Raw genomic sequence first — 19,219 nt, 5'->3', positions numbered from 1 at the left:
TGTATTAAAAAGAAAACAATGCTATCATTGCTTCAGTAAAAAGTAAAAAGAAAAGAAAAACGAAACATGGCTTTAATGACAAAAGAACTTTGAAATTAGGAATAAACTCATAACAAACAAATGAAAATAACTGAATGGGCAGGCATCATTTCATTTCATTGCATGTAATAATAATTGAAATGGATCACTCTTTTCAGATGGAACTAACGAGACATTTAAAAATGTCTCTCTTATGAAGTGGTGGAGTGTAGCAAGAATGAATGAACATTAGGATTCATATAATGAAATTGAATTCATGATTATAAATGTGTATCAAATCATTCAACTGTGTTAATGTCCTCAAAATTATGTCTTTTCCCCCACGCTTAGGGTTTCTCACAAGGTTCCATTGCTACTGGTAGAGGGGAAAAGTGAGTGTTCATGATTTTTTTATTAAACCTATAAGCTATAACCATAAGAATAGTCCTACAATTATCTGCTCAGATCTCAAGTCAGCAAAGACATCAACGCCATGTATTTGCTGTCTATAGAAAGCCATTCATTTGACTGTCTACAGAAAGCCTTATTCTTCTTATTCTTGTTATTGTCTACAGAAAGCCGCCACCATGAGTACGGACGAAGAGATGAAGCAGTATGGCAAGGCTGCCATTTATCTCCGTAAGCCAGAGAAGGAGAGAATGGAGTCTCAAGCAGCGCCCTTTGATGCCAAGACTGCTGCATATGTGGCAGACAAGGAGCAGCTGTACCTCAAGTGTAAAATCATCAAGAAGGACGGTAACAAAGTCACCGTGGAATTGCTCGACAAAAAGGAGGTAGGCCTACTGGATCTAAAATAATCAAAATCTAAAAATAGTGACACAGTCCAACTGCAATCGCAAGAGATTACTTACCTATGTTGTTTTTTACTTTTAGGAAAGAACTGTGCCTGAGGCTGATGTCACCCCTATGAACCCTCCCAAGTATGACAAAATTGAGGACATGGCCATGATGACCCACCTCACTGAAGCCACCGTCCTGTATAACCTCAAAGAGCGTTATGCAGCATGGATGATCTACGTAAGGTTTTCCACAAGGCTGCGAACAGTACATGTTTGCACCTGTCGATAGCAGAGAAAGAACATTTATAGAGTGCAATTTATATCATCAAACAAAGATCATAGAATAACAAATTCAAACAAACTCATGGTTCTGAAGACAGTTTGCCTCTTGCAACCAGTGACTTTAATCCCAGCTCTAGTGATGTTGTCCCAGATATGTGACATGCTCATGCTCGTGTTATGTTGTATGATAATTGCGACCGTAGGTCGCACTTACTACAGAAAGCTCCACCAGGTGTCCGTGCGTCCGTCAGTCAGTCCGTCACACGTCAGACGTCACACTTTTGCCCTGCTCATATCTCCGCAACCGTTGCCCCGATCCATGCCAGATTTTGCACACACACTCCTTACCTGCCAAACTACAACCTCCAAGGACCCCCGGAGCTCCAGGGACCCCCAGCTCCCTCGGGGACCCCCAAGTGTAAAAAATGAGCACATGTGCAAGAATTACCAAATGACCACCCCAACGGGGCTGCTCACGGGGAATTCCTGGGGACCACCCACTCCTGGTGCTCCAGAACGGATGCAAAAGTGGTGACGCCCCCAGTGGAGGACCCCCTCCACTGCAGCTCACATAAAATGCCGTAACTCGGCCTAGGAGCGTCCGGGAGAGCCGCGGCCGGTACCTATTCGTCCGCCAAGGCAACTCGGAGACCCCACCCCTCATTTCTCACATGGCCCTCTTCTAGCGCCACCTTCAGGCCGATTTTCACAACACATTTTTGCCCACTACTCCTACAGTTTTGGCCCTAAAATCACGCAAATTGCTACACAATATGTCTCCACTCATCCCATCAACATGAATCTGTCCCATATAGCGCCACCTTCAGGCCGATTTTTAAAAACACATTTTTGGACACTGCTCCTACAGATGTTGCCCTAAAATCACGAAAATCACTACACAGTATGTCTACACTCATGTCATCAACATGGCGCAGGAAGATTTTGGAAAAACAAATTTTTGCCCTATTTGTGGAGATAAGTGACCTACGGTCGCTTATCTCCCGATTAGGGAGTCTTACTGGTACTAATAATAGCTCAGATTTATATAGCACTTCGGCTGTTCTAAGTTCCTAAAGCAAATGCAAAAGTGCTAGAATAAAAACGATAGAAAGTTAGGCAAAGGTCGGGGAGACAGCCTCAACTAAGAAAAGCTATCCTGAAGAGGTGTGTTTTGAAGGTAGTGAGGGAGGGGGTATCTTTAATATGCTTGGGGAGTGCGTTCCAGAGGGTGGGAGCAGCAACAAAGAAAGCCCTGTCCGCACCTGGGGGGACAGGTCATCACTGGTCCTGTCACCTGAGGGAACACGAGGGGACGTACTGTAGGGTATGATAAGATCAGAGAGGTGGGGTGCCTTGTACTGTAGTTGGTAAGCACAACTTTGTAGTGGATTCTGTGCTTGACAGGGAGCCAGTGTATGTCATGGAGGACGGCTGTAATGTGGTCTCTGCAGAGCAGGTACAGGTGAAAAGACGGGCAGCTGAGTTTTGAACGTATTGGAGTTTGCTGAGGACTTTGGAGGTGGTGCCTTGGAGGATTCTGTTGCAATAATCAATAAATGTTAATGTTCTCTCCCTTCTCCCGTTCAGACCTACTCTGGCTTGTTCTGTGCAACTGTGAACCCCTACAAGTGGCTCCCAGTGTACGACCAGGAGGTTGTGAATGCCTACAGAGGCAAGAAGCGTATTGAAGCTCCGCCTCACATCTTCTCTGTCTCTGACAACGCCTATCAGTTCATGCTGATGGGTAAGTACTGCTCAGGACAATGTAAAACCTATATATAACTATAATGGTTTTGTGCTGTATCCATGACTAAAAGTTGTCTTCACATTTTACAGACAAAGAGAACCAGTCTGTCCTGATCACGTAAGTTCCCATCTACTAGGCTTAAAAATATTAATAATAAATAAATAAATAAAAACAAACATTGTACACAAATTCACAAAGTGCATTTCACTGAATGTATGCATTTCTAACCAGTGGAGAATCCGGTGCTGGAAAGACTGTGAACACCAAGCGTGTCATCCAGTACTTTGCAACAGCAGCTAGCAGTAGTGGTGGTGGTGGTGGTGGAGGATCTAGCGGTAAAATCAAGGTATATATATATATATGTACAGGTTTTTAACTTTTAACAAATAACTGTTTTTGAACATAAACATTTATATTCAATATAGCAATTACATTTAAAATCAATCTGACCACATTTTTGTGATGTCTAAAACATTCTAGGGATCACTGGAGGATCAGATTATTGCAGCCAATCCCTTGCTGGAGGCCTATGGTAATGCCAAGACTGTGAGAAATGACAACTCCTCTCGCTTTGTAAGTGAAAATACATTTTACATTTTATGAGAAAACCTGCAATAATTCCACAATGTAGAAGGATGCAATCATGTAACAAATTGTGCTTTATTAAACAGGGTAAATTCATCAGAATCCATTTCGGCACAACGGGTAAACTGGCCAGTGCTGATATTGAGACATGTAAGTACTGTATGTAGTTCACAGATGATAAATTATATAATGCGTATGCCTTAATTTGAGCATTACATTTTGAGTTATATACAACGCATATAGATTATCATTATGATTTATGTACAGCCCATATAGATTATTATAGATGTAGTATTATGAGTTATGTACAACCCATATAGATCTGCTGGAGAAGTCCAGAGTGACATACCAGCTTTCTGCAGAGAGGGGGTACCATATCTTCTTCCAAATGATGACCAACCACAAACCCGAGATTATTGGTAAGTGATTACTAAGAATTACTGATGATGCAGCGAGAACATCATTGAATGAATAAAAACACATGTTCACCCCTACTTTTAATCCCTTTCCAGAGCAGTGTCTGATCACGGCCAACCCGTACGACTACCCTCTGATCAGCATGGGTGTGATCGCTGTGGCCAGCATCGATGACAAAGTGGAGCTGGAGGCTACTGATGTCAGTGAACCAGTGTTGATTTTGACAGCACATTTTGAATTCGTTTTAGTCCTTTTGAATAAAATGTAATATAGTTTTAATCTCTTGAATACATCTCTGCCCATTGACATCAGGACGCTATTGACATCCTGGGCTTCAACACCGAGGAGAAACAGTACATCTACAAGTTCACCGGTGCAGTCATGCATCATGGAGTGCTGACCTTCAAACAGAAGCAGCGTGAGGAGCAGGCGGAACCTGATGGCACAGAGGGTGAGAGGAATTAAATGGTTATTTGGTTTACCTATGATCCTAGATTACTGTCTATCTCTATGCATTTGTCGCATTACCTTGTGTTTACCTTGCTTACTGTAAATCACGCTCTGGATTAAGAGTGTCTGATAAATGCCTAAATTGTAAATTGCTAATTGTGTGAACATTTCAGTGGCTGACAAGATTTGCTACCTGTTGGGCCTGAACTCAGCAGACATGCTTAAGGCATACTGCTACCCCAGAGTGAAAGTGGGAAACGAGTATGTCACTAAGGGACAAACTGTGCCACAGGTGAGTAACTTGAAATCTGATTCTGTAATCTGATTTCATACACACCTTACATTCTCAATCTAAACAGCATACCATAAGAACACTAATATATCTTTGAGTTGTGTCCAGACTGTCTTAAATTATCTTCTGTAAATTAGAATGATCCTCCAACATTATTCTCCCCACCAGGCCGAAGGCATGGCAGAGACTATATGCTTAGCGATCTGTGTTAACTTTATTTTTATAATACTCCTTCAGATGTTATCCAAATGTCACGCAAATCAGCACACATGATCTCTATAGTCATGTGATCAGGACGGATTTGTTTGACTCATATTCAATCCTGAGTGGCTAAGATTGACATCTAAAGTTGAGTGGCCTGTTTTGAACAAAATGCCTTGAATCGTGAACGCAGTGTCCGATTGCGGTGAAACGTTGCACACATTCATACTGTGTAGCCTTAAAGACCTTGCAGGCTTATGCAAAGGCTAAAACATGATTTAGATAGCCTGTTATGTATACAGGTTCATTTGTAGACCATCCATTACTGTATGTGTTGTGTTTGGGAGGCTCTCTCCATTCCTACATGTCGCCACTCCGAAATTGACTTATTATTGTCGGAGTGGTGACACTCCCATGGGCCTAAGGTTTAGGGTTAGGGTTAGAGATAGGGTTAGTGTCGGAATGGAGACATGTCGGAAAGGAGACATGTCGGAGTGGAGAGATGCACTCGTTGAGTTTCAATGTACAGATTAGACTTTCTTTTTTACATTATACAGTTTAGACTGATGATAGTTTATTGGTTTATCTATGATCATAGATTACTATTGCTATATATTTTATATATTACCTCATGTTTTCATTGCTGACTGGTCTGGATTAACTCATTTACTGCCATTTTGAATGGTCGTCTTTGGGATTTCCCTGCCAAATTCTCCATAGACTTCAATGTAATTTATAGTGCACGGATCATGCACGCCCATGCACAGATCATGCACCATGTTTGTGCACGTTTTTCACAGCTTTCAAACAAAAAAATCCGATTGGAAATCCGTTCAGGAATTCATGAGGTAGCAGCCATTATGTTTTACATGTTATGTAAACAAAGATGGCTGCCCTGGGGTTGTATGGGGGTGAAAACATGCAAAATCGCGATTGAAATCATGTTTACTAGATAAAATGGGGTCCAAACTCGTCAAACTCGTCATAGGCAGAGTGGACACATAAATATAACTCGTCAAACTAGTCATAAGCAGTAGATGTCTGCTAAATGCTTAAATTCTAAATTGTGTAATTCACACCCCTACTAAATAACGTTCCTATTTCCTTAGGTAATGAACTCAGTGGGTGCCTTGGCCAAGTCCATCTATGAGAAGCTGTTCTTGTGGATGGTCATCAGGATCAATGAGATGCTGGACACCAAGCAGCAGAGAAACTACTACATTGGTGTGCTGGACATCGCTGGGTTTGAAATCTTTGATGTAAGCATGGACTTGTTATAAGTAGGGCTGTCACGATTATGACATTTTACATGACGATAAATTTTCTCTCAAATAATTGCGATTAACGATTTAATTGTGTTTTTGTCGTTGACAATTACATTTCTGTTTGGCTTTTAGGCTTTGAAGTTACACATGGTAGATATGACACATAAGCTAAATATGCAAAGAAATTACTTGACATATTTGACAACTTTATACTTAAAAAAGAACATTGATAGTGGAAATAGCCGATCTACAAGCTCACAACGCGTCGCATCAACGCGTTGTGAGCTTGTAGATCTGCTATTTCGATTATGAAAAATAATCACGATTATGTCAAATAATCACGGTTAGACGATTATGTAATAATTGTGACAGCCCTAGTTATAAGTGGCATTGGACTTGTGTCTTAATGTTAGAGACTGCAGGCTAATGATAATTATTTCAACTCACAGTTCAACACCCTGGAGCAGCTGTGCATCAACTTCACCAATGAGAAACTGCAACAGTTTTTCAACCACACCATGTTTGTCCTGGAGCAAGAGGAGTACATGAAAGAGGGAATTCCCTGGGATCTTGTTGACTTCGGCATGGACCTGGCTGTCTGCATTGAGCTCATTGAGAAGGTACTATTATTATTGCAACCGTAGGGAGCAAGTTTACTATGAGAACCGTCACAGCTTGACCGTATGTATACATGTACTGTATAGGTGTAACGCCTGACACTGTGATTCCCCATCACTGTGACATCACAGGTGACATCGCAGTGATGTCAGACACTCAGAGCAGGGATCTCCATATATGGGCATAAAAGGGATTCTGTTAGGGATCTCCATATATGGGCATAAAAGGGATTAGTGATGTCAGATACTCAGAGCAGGTATCTCCATACAGTATATGGGCGTAAAAGGCATTCTGTAAGGGATCTCCATATATGGGCATAAAAGGGATTGTATCCCAGATGATGCCCTGTTAGGAGAATCAAACTAACAAAATCCATATGGCCAAGACAGATGGCGCAACCTCGCCCTTTAGGGCGAGTTTGCCCAGTAAGGCGTCTTACTGGTATTATGTATTATCATGGACCTTGCTGTCTGCTTTGAGTTCACGGAGAACTCAAAGCAGACAGCCAGAACACAATTATTTTGTGCTTTAATGGACATGATGCTACTATTATTTTTGTTGATTTGTCTCCTTTACAAAGCCCTTGGGCATCTTCTCCATCCTTGAAGAGGAGTGCATGTTCCCAAAGGCATCAGACAAAACCTTCTGTGAAAAGTTGCATGGAACGCATCTTGGAAAGTGCAAAGCCTTTGAGAAACCCAAGCCTGCCAAAGGCAAAGGTGAAGCCCACTTCTCCCTGGTCCACTACGCTGGAACTGTGGACTACAGCATCACAGGCTGGCTGGAGAAGAACAAAGACCCACTGAACGACTCTGTGGTGCAGCTGTACACCAAGTCTTCAGTTAAACTGCTGGGCGTATTGTATCCCGCCCCCGAGCCTGAAGGTATGTTTATTCATACAATATAATGTGTTCTGGGACACAGTGCAGAGGTGGTGCCATAGTTTTGTACTTTTTCTGTTAACATTACTCGAACAGACCCCCCCCCAGGTGTGGTTATAATATGCAAATATGTCTTCCCTGAGTATTTTTGGTTTCTTCCTGAAAGAGTCAAAAGGCCCGACTGAAAATAAATCACTAAATTAATGACATCATAAAATCATCTCCTCCCCTTTTACCATACACCCAACACTGTGGCTAACTTCAGCTGGGTCACCACCCAGTGGATGTGGCACTTTCTGTAGACTTTCTGGGGGGGGGGGGGGGGGGGGGCTTTAGCAAGCTGGGAACCAGAGTTATGGCAGTTTCAAGCCCAGCCAAAAAACACAGAGGGGGGCAGAGCAATGGTGCGCCTCGCATGTCTACATGTTACGTTTGTTACGTCCACCCAAACAACCCACCCCTCCTCTAGGACATTTTAACATAGAATAATAATATAATATGTGTTCTGTCTCCCACCTGAGCCTGGAGTTATTGTTCTTTGAATAATATTAACACTCTGACAAGAAGGGAGGCATTTTTATTGTGTATAACTAATGATAACTCCTGATTCTAACACACATAAACAGATACTTCAAAGAAGGGAGGCAAAAAGAAGGGTGGCTCCATGCAGACTGTGTCTAGCGCTTTCAGGGTAAGGATATGTATTCATTATTAGCAACATCATATTCATGTAAGAAATAGGCACGTCTTTGCATGGCCTTTTACTAATAATGTCTCAATAGGTGAACTTGGGGGTGCTGATGACCAACTTGAGGAGCACTCATCCTCACTTTGTGCGTTGCCTGATTCCCAACGAGTCCAAGACTCCAGGTAAACACAGAAAATAAACATTTGAACAATGAGAGTGAGTTGGTCATTTAATGCGACTTTGGCCAGTGTGTAACTATTTTGTCCTAATAATAATAATAATAATAATAATAATGAAGCAACATCTTTACAGGGCTGATGGAGAACTTCCTGGTTATTCACCAGCTGAGGTGTAATGGTGTGCTGGAGGGCATCAGGATTTGTAGAAAGGGCTTCCCCAGCAGAATCCCATACGCTGACTTCAAGCAGAGGTATTCATTCCTTTTCCAGCAGCTTTTAGTTCCACGACTGTTCATGAAAAATTACCCACTATTAGAAAACGGGTGCAAAAGTACACAACGTCAGCTCAAAATGACCATGAACTTTTACAAAACAGGTACAAAGTACTGAATGCCAGCGCATGTCCCGAGGGCGCGTTCATGGACAACAAGAAAGCCTCTGAGAAGCTGCTTGGATCCATTGATGTACCCCAAGATGAGTATAAGTTTGGACACACCAAGGTAAACACACTGCAGATCTGGTTGAACATTATGGACAGGACTAAAAGTAGATTTTACAGTTTGTGACATTGCATTCAGGTGTTCTTCAAAGCTGGTCTGCTGGGTGTCCTGGAGGAGATGCGAGATGAGAAGCTGGCTGCTCTGGTCACCATGACTCAGGCTCTCGCAAGAGGTTACGTCATGAGGAGGGAGTTTGTCAAGATGATGGCTAGGAGGTACTTTGGAAACATCAATTCAATATTGAGTACAATTTTTAAGGAATCCGCTGGGAAAAGAATGTGTGTTTAGAGTTTTGGGCTGTCATCTGGTGTTGTCTGGGACACCAAGCATGGCCTACATCTGGCCTACATCTTGGCACAAAGTGCTCAAAGTTTGTTGTACGCCCAGGGTCACATTGGCCAAGCTTCGGGGGAAACTTAATGAAATGAACTCATAAATAGCACCGCTCACTTCACTGTTTTCCACAGAGAGGCCATTTACAGCATCCAGTTCAACCTGCGCTCATTCGTCAGTGTGAAACATTGGCCATGGATGAAGGTCTACTACAAGATCAAGCCTCTCCTGCAGAGCGCTGAGACCGAGAAGGAGCTCCAGAACATGAAGGAGAACTATGAGAAGATGAAGACTGACCTGGCCGCTGCCCTGGCCTCCAAGAAGACCCTGGAGGAGAAGCTGATCGCTGTAGTGCAAGAGAAAAATAACCTTCAGTCCGCAGCGTCATCAGTAAGTAGCTACACTTGAACAGAAATTGTTGTTTTTCAAACAATCTAAAATGTTTTATATAATGTAGATGTAGACCATGGCAGAGGATGCCTGGCGGTAGAACGGCTGTTGGCATCATTGTATAGCTACATGGCTACCAGTACCAAGGCCTGACCCAATTTGTTGTTCTTCCGTGGGGGAGGGTGAATCTGCACATGCCACTGCTACTCACCCATGCACTATCCTTTTGGAGGAGGTTGATAGCTTCCACTACTATAGTTTATCCTTTTGGAAGAGGTTGATAGCTTCCACTACTATAGTTTATCCTTTTGGAAGAGGTTGATAGCTTCCACTACTATAGTTTATCCTTTTGGAAGAGGTTGATAGCTTCCACTACTATAGTTTATCTTTTTGGAGGAGGTCGATGGCCTCCAACTTCTTCCTTGTCCTCACCTCTGCTTCCGTAATGAACAAACGCTGACATGTTCCCTCACTTATCCTTTCCATTGACAACCAGGGAGACGAGGCTCTGAACGATGCTGAGGAGAGATGTGAGGGTCTTATCAAAGGTAAGATCCAGTTGGAGGCAAAGCTCAAAGAGACGTCCGAGAGACTGGAGGACGAAGAGGAGATCAACGCTGAGCTGACCGCCAAGAAGAGGAAGCTGGAAGACGAATGCTCTGAGCTCAAGAAGGACATCGATGACCTGGAGCTGACCTTGGCCAAAGTGGAGAAGGAGAAACACGCCACTGAAAACAAGGTTCAACATTTTACACACTCTAGCTGTCCTATCAAGTTATAGAACACTAATGATCCATTCACGATTATACACTCTAGCCGTCTTATCAAGTTATGGAACACTGATGGTCCATTCATTCATGTTATTCAGGTGAAGAACCTGACCGAGGAGATGGCCTCTCAGGATGAAGGTCTTGCTAAGCTGACCAAGGAGAAGAAGGCCCTCCAAGAGTCTCATCAGCAGACCCTGGATGACCTGCAGGCAGAGGAAGACAAAGTCAACACTCTGACCAAGGCCAAGACCAAGCTGGAGCAGCAAGTTGACGATGTGAGTTCATCAATGTTGTTTTTGACAGCACATGTTGATTTAGTTTTAGTCATAGTCTTTTGAATAAGCTTGTAGATCAGCTATTTTCAGCATGCAACACCTGAGAGCAACCAAACATAAAATGACTCTCTTCTCCACTAGTCTAGTTTTTATTGTTGACAAAATCGTCAATATATTTAGTCTTAGTCATCACAGCTTAGTTTTTATTTAGTTTTTGTCAGTGAAAAAAACGCAATCTACAAACATTTTTCGTCATAGTTTAGTCGACGAGTCAATTGGATGTTTTGAAATACGCTATGTTTATTGTTGTACTGAATAATAAGACAACAATTTTGTTGTGCAGCTGGAGGGTTCTCTGGAGCAAGAGAAGAAGCTCCGCATGGACCTGGAGAGAGCCAAGAGAAAGCTTGAAGGTGATCTGAAACTGGCCCAGGAATCAATCATGGACCTGGAGAATGACAAGCAGCAGTCTGACGAGAAGATAAAGAAGTAATGTGGACCAACAATATTAAATGTCATGGAGAGAAACCACCTGCAGAATGACCACTAAGATACTGTATTCATATTATGATGTACTGTATTCCACAGGAAGGATTTTGAAATCAGCCAGCTTCTGAGTAAGATTGAGGATGAACAGTCTCTGGGCGCTCAGCTGCAGAAGAAGATCAAAGAACTCCAGGTATTTTTTATTTTTTGTAAAATCATTAATAATATTAGGTAAGAGTGAATTATTGTATTCAGATGCTAATCTAACATTGCTTATTTCAAAGGCTCGTATTGAAGAATTGGAGGAGGAGATCGAGGCTGAGCGTGCCGCTCGTGCCAAGGTGGAGAAGCAGAGGGCCGACCTCTCCAGGGAACTGGAGGAGATCAGCGAGAGGCTGGAGGAGGCCGGCGGAGCCACCGCCGCTCAGATCGACATGAACAAGAAGAGAGAGGCAGAGTTACAGAAGCTGCGTCGTGACCTCGAAGAGTCCACGCTGCAGCACGAGGCCACCGCCTCCGCTCTCCGTAAGAAGCAGGCTGACAGCGTGGCGGAGCTGGGCGAGCAGATCGACAACCTCCAGAGAGTCAAGCAGAAACTGGAGAAGGAGAAGAGCGAGTACAAGATGGAGATCGATGACCTGTCCAGCAACATGGAGGCTGTCGCTAAGGCAAAGGTAGAAGAGAATGCTTGAAAATACTTGAACCAATGAACTAATGCGGGGGGAAAAAACAAGGGAATAATACATTGTAGGTTACTTCAGTGATTGAATATGTCCAATGTTAATCAACAGGGAAATCTTGAGAAGATGTGCCGCACCCTTGAGGACCAACTCAGTGAAATCAAGGCCAAGAGTGATGAGAACGTTCGCCAGATCAATGACATTGGAGCTCAGAGAGCAAGATTGTTGACGGAAAATGGTAAACGTTCATCTAAAAAATACTAGCCTACATGGGTTTCAATGGTACTGCAAATTCCATAATTATAGATAACGCTTTGATCAGCAGTTGTCCCAGGAATTTAGGGAATATGTATTCAACAAAAACTAAAATGTCTAATTTCTAATTAGGCGAGTTTGGTCGTCAACTTGAAGAGAAAGAAGCTCTCGTCTCTCAGCTCACCAGAGGCAAGCAGGCCTTCACCCAGCAGATCGAGGAGTTGAAGAGACATGTTGAAGAGGAGGTCAAGGTAAGGAACAGCTGTTTCTTCACTATTTTTACGATAACATCTTTCTGTAATTTTATCCAGCTGACATTGTTTTGGCATTTTTCTTTTGACAGGCAAAGAATGCCCTTGCCCATGCTGTGCAATCAGCTCGCCATGACTGTGACCTCCTGAGGGAGCAGTTTGAGGAAGAACAGGAAGCCAAGGCAGAACTCCAGCGTGGAATGTCCAAGGCCAACGGTGAGGTGTCTCAGTGGAGGAGCAAGTATGAGACTGATGCTGTCCAACGCACTGAGGAGCTGGAGGAGGCCAAGTAAGTCAGCAGTGTTTTTACAATCATCGGGTACCGCTCACTGTACAAGATATCTACCATAATGATTTTATTCCATTCAACACTGATCAACAGGAAGAAGCTTGCGCAGCGTCTTCAGGAGGCTGAGGAGCAAATCGAGGCTGTGAATTCCAAGTGCGCCTCTCTGGAGAAGACCAAGCAGAGACTCCAGGGTGAAGTGGAAGACCTCATGATCGATGTGGAGAGGGCCAACGGTTTGGCTGCCAACCTTGACAAGAAACAGAGGAACTTTGATAAGGTGCTTTGACATTCATTATTTTAAACCTAAATAATTCTTGCCTCCGTTAAAGTGGGGTGAATGACGCATTTGATTACAAATGCTGTGCAGGTCCTAAAAGGGTGGGGGTAAATGACACAATTCATTACAAATGCTGCACAGGTCCTGGCAGAATGGAAGCAGAAGTTTGAAGAGGGCCAGGCAGAACTGGAAGGAGCTCAGAAAGAGGCTCGTTCTCTCAGCACCGAGTTGTTCAAGATGAAGAACTCCTACGAGGAGTCCCTGGACCAACTGGAGACCTTGAAGCGTGAGAACAAGAACCTGCAACGTAAGTCTTCTCTACAGTACATTGTTCTTTTAACAACAGTAAAAATACATCCATAAATAAATAAAATGAAACATTAAATGTTCAATATCGATTGTGGATCAGGTTACAACTTTATTAAAATGCAAATACAAAACAGTTGCTGATTGGAAAGTTCCTCATTCATTATTTTCAATCAACTGCAGAGGAGATCTCAGACCTGACTGAACAGATCGGTGAGACCGGAAAGAGCATCCATGAGCTGGAGAAATCCAAGAAACAGGTGGAGACTGAGAAGTCAGAGATCCAGACAGCCCTGGAGGAAGCTGAGGTAAAACCTTTTGTCTACAGTTTGGATTTCTTCCGATGCGTTTTATATTCAAACCATGTTGCAGGGTATTTATTGGATGTTACATTAAAAGGTCTTACAACCTTTCGATCCCGCACATTACATTTCAGGGTACTCTGGAGCACGAGGAGGCCAAGATTCTCCGTGTCCAGCTGGAGCTCAACCAGATCAAGGGCGAGGTGGACAGGAAGCTGGCGGAGAAGGACGAGGAGATGGAGCAGATCAAGAGGAACAGCCAGAGGGTGATCGACTCCATGCAGAACACCCTGGACTCTGAGGTCAGGAGCAGGAACGACGCCCTGAGAATCAAGAAGAAGATGGAGGGAGACCTGAACGAGATGGAGGTCCAGCTGAGCCACGCCAACCGCCAGGCTGCCGAGGCCCAGAAGCAGCTGAGAAACGTCCAGGGACAGCTCAAGGTGCCAAACCTATAGTAGTTGGACGGTAGACAATTAGTCTTGCGTAGCCAGACACAATCTTCGAATGCTGTATAGATTCTGTTCACTTGAACATCCGTTCATATTTTTTAATTCCATTTCTGCTAAGCAGCAAGCTATATATGTTTGGATGATTTTAATTTATATTAGGATACATTTACGCGACTGTAAAGATGAAACTGAAGTGCAGAGAATGCTCCACGTCCACTTGATCCCTTACTCATGACCAGCGTTCTCCAGACTGTACGACGGAAGTGTTTGAAAATTGTCTGAGGCAACTGTCTGGCCACGTGGGACTAGTGGACAATAGACACATGTTAAAACAATGCAACTGCTCTGAACAACAGTCACTTTCTGATGTTTCTCTCTAACGTCAACCACCTGAAATGTGATTTATTTTAGGATGCCCAACTGCACCTTGACGACGCTCTCAGAGCACAGGAAGATCTGAAGGAACAATCTGCCATGGTGGAGCGTAGGAACGGCCTCATGGTTTCTGAGATTGAAGAGCTGAGAGTGGCTCTGGAACAGACGGAGAGAGGCCGCAAGGTGGCTGAACAAGAACTGGTGGATGCTAGTGAGCGCGCTGGCCTGTTGCACTCCCAGGTAAGTCCATGAAAAAGGTCTCAACACATTTAACCCACGAGTCATGCATACTCACATTGCTAAACCGAACCTTTGTTTTAGAACACAAGCCTTTTGGGCACCAAGAAGAAGCTTGAGGCCGACCTGATCCAGGTCCAAGGCGAGGTGGATGACAGTGTTCAAGAAGCAAGGAATGCCGAGGAGAAAGCCAAGAAAGCCATCACTGATGTAAGTTAGTAACTTATCTAATATACCAGGACGATTAGACATCCTTTTGGCATGCGTAATATAAACACACAACACAATACAGCTTGCTCATGGCATGCAGTTGAAAACCTTTGCACTATTATGCTACAACAGAGGATGTATTTTAGAACTAAATGCTAAACGTAATAGACACACAGCCACGATGAAGATCATAAGGAAATGTGCTCAGGGAGACCAAGTTCATTACGAACCGAGCATTCTGAGGTGCTGGCTCCAGGCAGATGGTTCAGAATGCTACAGAGTAGACTGAGCTGTTACAAGAATCTATTCATTCCATCCTCCATAAAGATATTTACCTGGTTTGTTTCCTTCAGGTCTTGTGACACTAGTATCTGTTCACCACACCACAAAGCATATTTGATCTCATACAAAAATTACTCTCCAGGCTGCCATGATGGCCGAGGAGCTGAAGAAAGAGCAGGACACCAGCTCTCACCTGGAAAGGATGAAGAAGAACCTGGAGGTCACCGTCAAGGACCTGCAGCACCGTCTGGACGAGGCTGAGAACCTGGCCATGAAGGGAGGCAAGAAGCAGCTCCAGAAACTGGAGGGCAGGGTAAGACGTGGTTTACTTCAACACAGCTTATAGTCAATGAAATAAGAATACATTGTTTGATAATAATGTATTATTCAATTGTGAAGGTGCGTGAGCTGGAGGCAGAGGTTGAAAATGCACAGAGAGCCGGAGGAGACGCTATTAAAGGTGTTCGCAAGTACGAGAGGAGGGTGAAGGAGCTGACGTACCAGGTACTGTATATACCATGTTCGCTTTAATGACCATCTTGCCTCTGACAAAATAATAGATAAATAATAGATTGCATGAACAACTGATGTTATGAATTCACTCTGACTGACAGACTGAAGAGGACAAGAAGAACATGGCCAAGCTTCAGGATCTGGTGGACAAACTGCAGATGAAGGTGAAGGGCTACAAGAGGCAGGCGGAGGAAGCGGTAAGAAGACATATATGCATCTTTAGTTGTGGTCGCCATGGTCATAGTTTAACTAATGGAATAACTAAAGGAATAATAGGAATAATTAGAACTTCATGTGGTTCTAAAATATCACATTTTAGGAGGAGGCAGCCAACGCTCACCTGTCCAAGTGCAGAAAGGTTCAGCATGAACTAGAGGAGGCTGAGGAGCGTGCCGACATCGCTGAATCCCAGGTCAACAAGATCAGAGCCAAGAGTCGTGATTCCAAGGTAAATACCTGTTCAATATGAAAGGTTAATTTGTAAAGGGTACAGTATTCTCGGCAGAACGTTCATTTTGATAAGGGCTATTCTCCCCAGCCAGGAGAGGGGTAAGGGGGCCCATCTGTCTAAATCTGTCTTTATGGTTTCTAGGAGGGGAGGGAAATTAGCTTTGTACATCTTATCGAATGTAGGTGTTCTAGATGATTAACATTTAACTGAAGACTAGGGATAATATCTAATTGTATATTCCTCTCTTTACAGGGAAAAGATGCTGAATAAGTCAGTCATTAAATGACCTGTTGAATTCAAAAAGTCATAAAATATGACCCATTGCATTCAATAAAGCTGGCAACAAAATAAATGTTTTGTTTCTTGTATTAATTACTTTGTCATTCACTTTTTATTGTCTGGTTAATCAGAGTATTCCGTTTCAAACTCACATGTCCACTATATACTATTTTGTAAACCCATTGCAAAGATAAATAAATGTGTACTTAAAGCAGCACTATACAACTTCTCTTTCACCCGAATTTGACCCCGGTTTCCTGCTCAAGTGCTGGCATTTTTACCACTGAGCTAATAGAGCTGGCCTGCTTGCTTGGGGGATATGTTGAATCTTCAAGTCAAAATTTGTGTCAGATCCTATGTCTATGTGACACGACCTTTGACACGATCTAAATGTCTCAATAGAAGAGCAGGGAGACAAATATAAGTTATGCTGTATTAACATACCCTTATTCTACCATACAGTGAGGCCTTAATCATGTTTTCAATGCAAATTGTTGTACCTCGTCAGGCATGCTTATAAAAAGGTGCTCCTTACACTTGCCTTTTCATAATTTTTTACCATTCAAATTTGGCTTGGTGGTTACAACACATTATTCTGTAGTTACACAAACTTGCATAGATAGTAATACTGCTTTACAGGGACTTTAAATAACATAACTAGATGCAGCACACACCATGATTTATTTGTCAATAGCATTTATTAGTCAGAGGACCAGAGCAATCTTTTTAGCGACAACACTAGGAGGTTGAGTTACAGTATACTCATACAGTATTAACACCATTTAGACCTGATGCCACCTATGGTATTATGTTGCTATACCTTTCAAACTGGGTGCCACCTCTGTCTCATTAGTATTTGCTACACATATAGCAGTCCTGCCAACATCCAAATGTGAGAATCAAGGAGTTTGTATTTAGCTTTCTGTGAGTCTTTGTGAGCTGTGCACAAATCGCATTATACAGACTGCGAGTGCTCGTTTGCGTTTTCTACAGGAACATTTAACCAAGGAGCTTTTAATCAGGAAAAGGTCCTACTGCAATAAGTCAAACTAAACGTAATAATGCCTACAATTCCAAGTGTGTGTGTGGGGGGGGGGGGGGAAGCAGATGGGAACAGACTAGAGGAACTGAGAATTGGCTGGAACTGTGGCCGTAATTGTGGCGGGTGAGAGGCAGGAACTTGGGCACAACGTGGACGATGACTATAGAGCCCCATTCGCCCTGGATTAACATTACCTGAGGACGTGGGGTAAAGTAATCTTTACCCCACGTCATCATCCGTGATTATTACAGACATGGACGATTTCGTGCGGGATTAAAAACACAGAGGACCTCAGTGATCTTTACACTTTACCTGGGGTCCTCAGGTAATGTTAATCCAGGGGGAATGGGGCTAAAAAGAATCATCTAAAAAAATCCAGTTTCAGCAAATACATCCAGCATTCCCAAAATCCTTGTCTTTCTCTTCCGGTTACTCTCCTCTATGGTGTGGTTACACAGAGTACGTAGGACCACGGAGTACATGAGTTCCACAGTAGTTGGATCTTCTTTAGTGCCCTTTATGGCACTGATCCTGATCTGTCGTACAAAGGGGCCCTGGGACGGATGAAAGCAAAAGGAAAGCCTTCTTGATTCATGCAGAAATGTCTACAGGCTGGTTTGAAAAGGTGGAAACCTGATGGCAATAGGAACGGTCAGTGTGGTTTGTGCTTACCCTGATGGTCATGTAACCGACGTAGGCATCCTCCGAGCCCTCCATTAATGCAATCGCAAAGTGTCTGGTGTTCTCAATCACCACCATGTCGGCGACATTACCAGGAGCTACGAGGCAAAAACATCCGTATCAACACAAACACAAGCTGGTAGAGCATTGTTTCTCAAAGTGGGTGCCGTGGCACAGGTCCAGGGGTGCCTCTGAATACTTTGATAATATTTGGAATTTATCAATGTCACTTCAGTTTAACGTTCGTAAAACGGACCTGAGTTGTACTGTACTTGGTGCAATCTTTTTCAGCCTACAGTACACAGAGTCTCTTCACTAAAAATAGCTGATCTACAAGCTCACAACACGTCGCGTTATACAAATGATTTCCAATCTGTCCTATAATGGAAACAATGGTTTTCCTCGTGACATACTTTATCTTCGCCTTAGCCTTGCTTGGGGCGAAAGATATACATATTTGACATAAATGTAAGGTACTGTAAAGTAACAATGTAATTCATGGGTGCCATGGATGAAAAGGTTATTTACAGGGGTGCCCTGAGGCAAACATGTTTGAGTAGCGGATATTCTCTTAGACAGTGGTTGGCCATGTACTTTTAGCTGTAGCCGTTTACCTGCTCCAATCATATTGATGGGGGATTCTATTAAAATCCACTCATCTGTGTAGATGCCAGAGTGGACCAAGATCACTCCATCTGAGTCAGCTTCTTCTAACGCTTCCTCAATGCTGTCGTAGTACTGCAAGACAAATGCAACACACCATTTCCGGTCATAGAAAGATAAACGTGCATCTCATTTTATGGAAATTAGGGCTGCAGGGCAAATCAAATACAAGTGAAATGCTAATGTGCAAATCACACATGGTTGCAATCTGATTTACAGGGCGGACAAACAAAGAGTGGAGGACGGCTTGTAAGGAGGCCCAAACCCAAATGGGTAATAAACGGTACAATACATTTGTTTCTTACAACTTACAAGCAATAAGGGTTATCATTTTATCACGGAAAAGGATAGACAAACCAACTTTTTTCTGCCTTTGTATTTGATGTTATGCTTTTTCTGCTTTTGAAATTGATATTATCCTAGATAAAGTACTATGTTCTATCCGTCTGTCTTTCAATGTTATATGAGATACTTAAAGTGTGGTTTCCTGTGGAAAT

General features: G+C 43.1%; 1 pseudogene across 1 annotated transcript; it reads left to right on the top strand.

Annotated features, from left to right (window-relative positions):
• Positions 1 to 605: 605 nt before the first annotated feature.
• LOC308303842 (myosin heavy chain, fast skeletal muscle-like) lies at positions 606 to 13,864 on the top strand (annotated as a pseudogene). Its single transcript has 32 exons — positions 606 to 812; positions 913 to 1,056; positions 2,688 to 2,844; positions 2,937 to 2,964; positions 3,079 to 3,193; positions 3,328 to 3,420; positions 3,519 to 3,582; positions 3,753 to 3,851; positions 3,945 to 4,048; positions 4,162 to 4,300; positions 4,473 to 4,591; positions 5,902 to 6,051; positions 6,507 to 6,677; positions 7,256 to 7,559; positions 8,183 to 8,247; positions 8,339 to 8,426; positions 8,557 to 8,674; positions 8,800 to 8,923; positions 9,002 to 9,138; positions 9,391 to 9,646; positions 10,143 to 10,385; positions 10,515 to 10,691; positions 11,035 to 11,180; positions 11,280 to 11,370; positions 11,462 to 11,851; positions 11,969 to 12,095; positions 12,245 to 12,363; positions 12,456 to 12,652; positions 12,746 to 12,929; positions 13,071 to 13,236; positions 13,419 to 13,543; positions 13,672 to 13,864. The product of its transcript is annotated as a myosin heavy chain, fast skeletal muscle-like (transcript).
• Positions 13,865 to 19,219: the final 5,355 nt, after the last annotated feature.

Source organism: Nannobrachium achirus (genome assembly GCF_963921795.1).
Source record: "Nannobrachium achirus genome assembly, chromosome: 18".
Classification (NCBI taxonomy): Eukaryota; Metazoa; Chordata; class Actinopteri; order Myctophiformes; family Myctophidae; genus Nannobrachium; species Nannobrachium achirus.
This window is presented reverse-complemented; position numbering and strand designations above follow the sequence as displayed.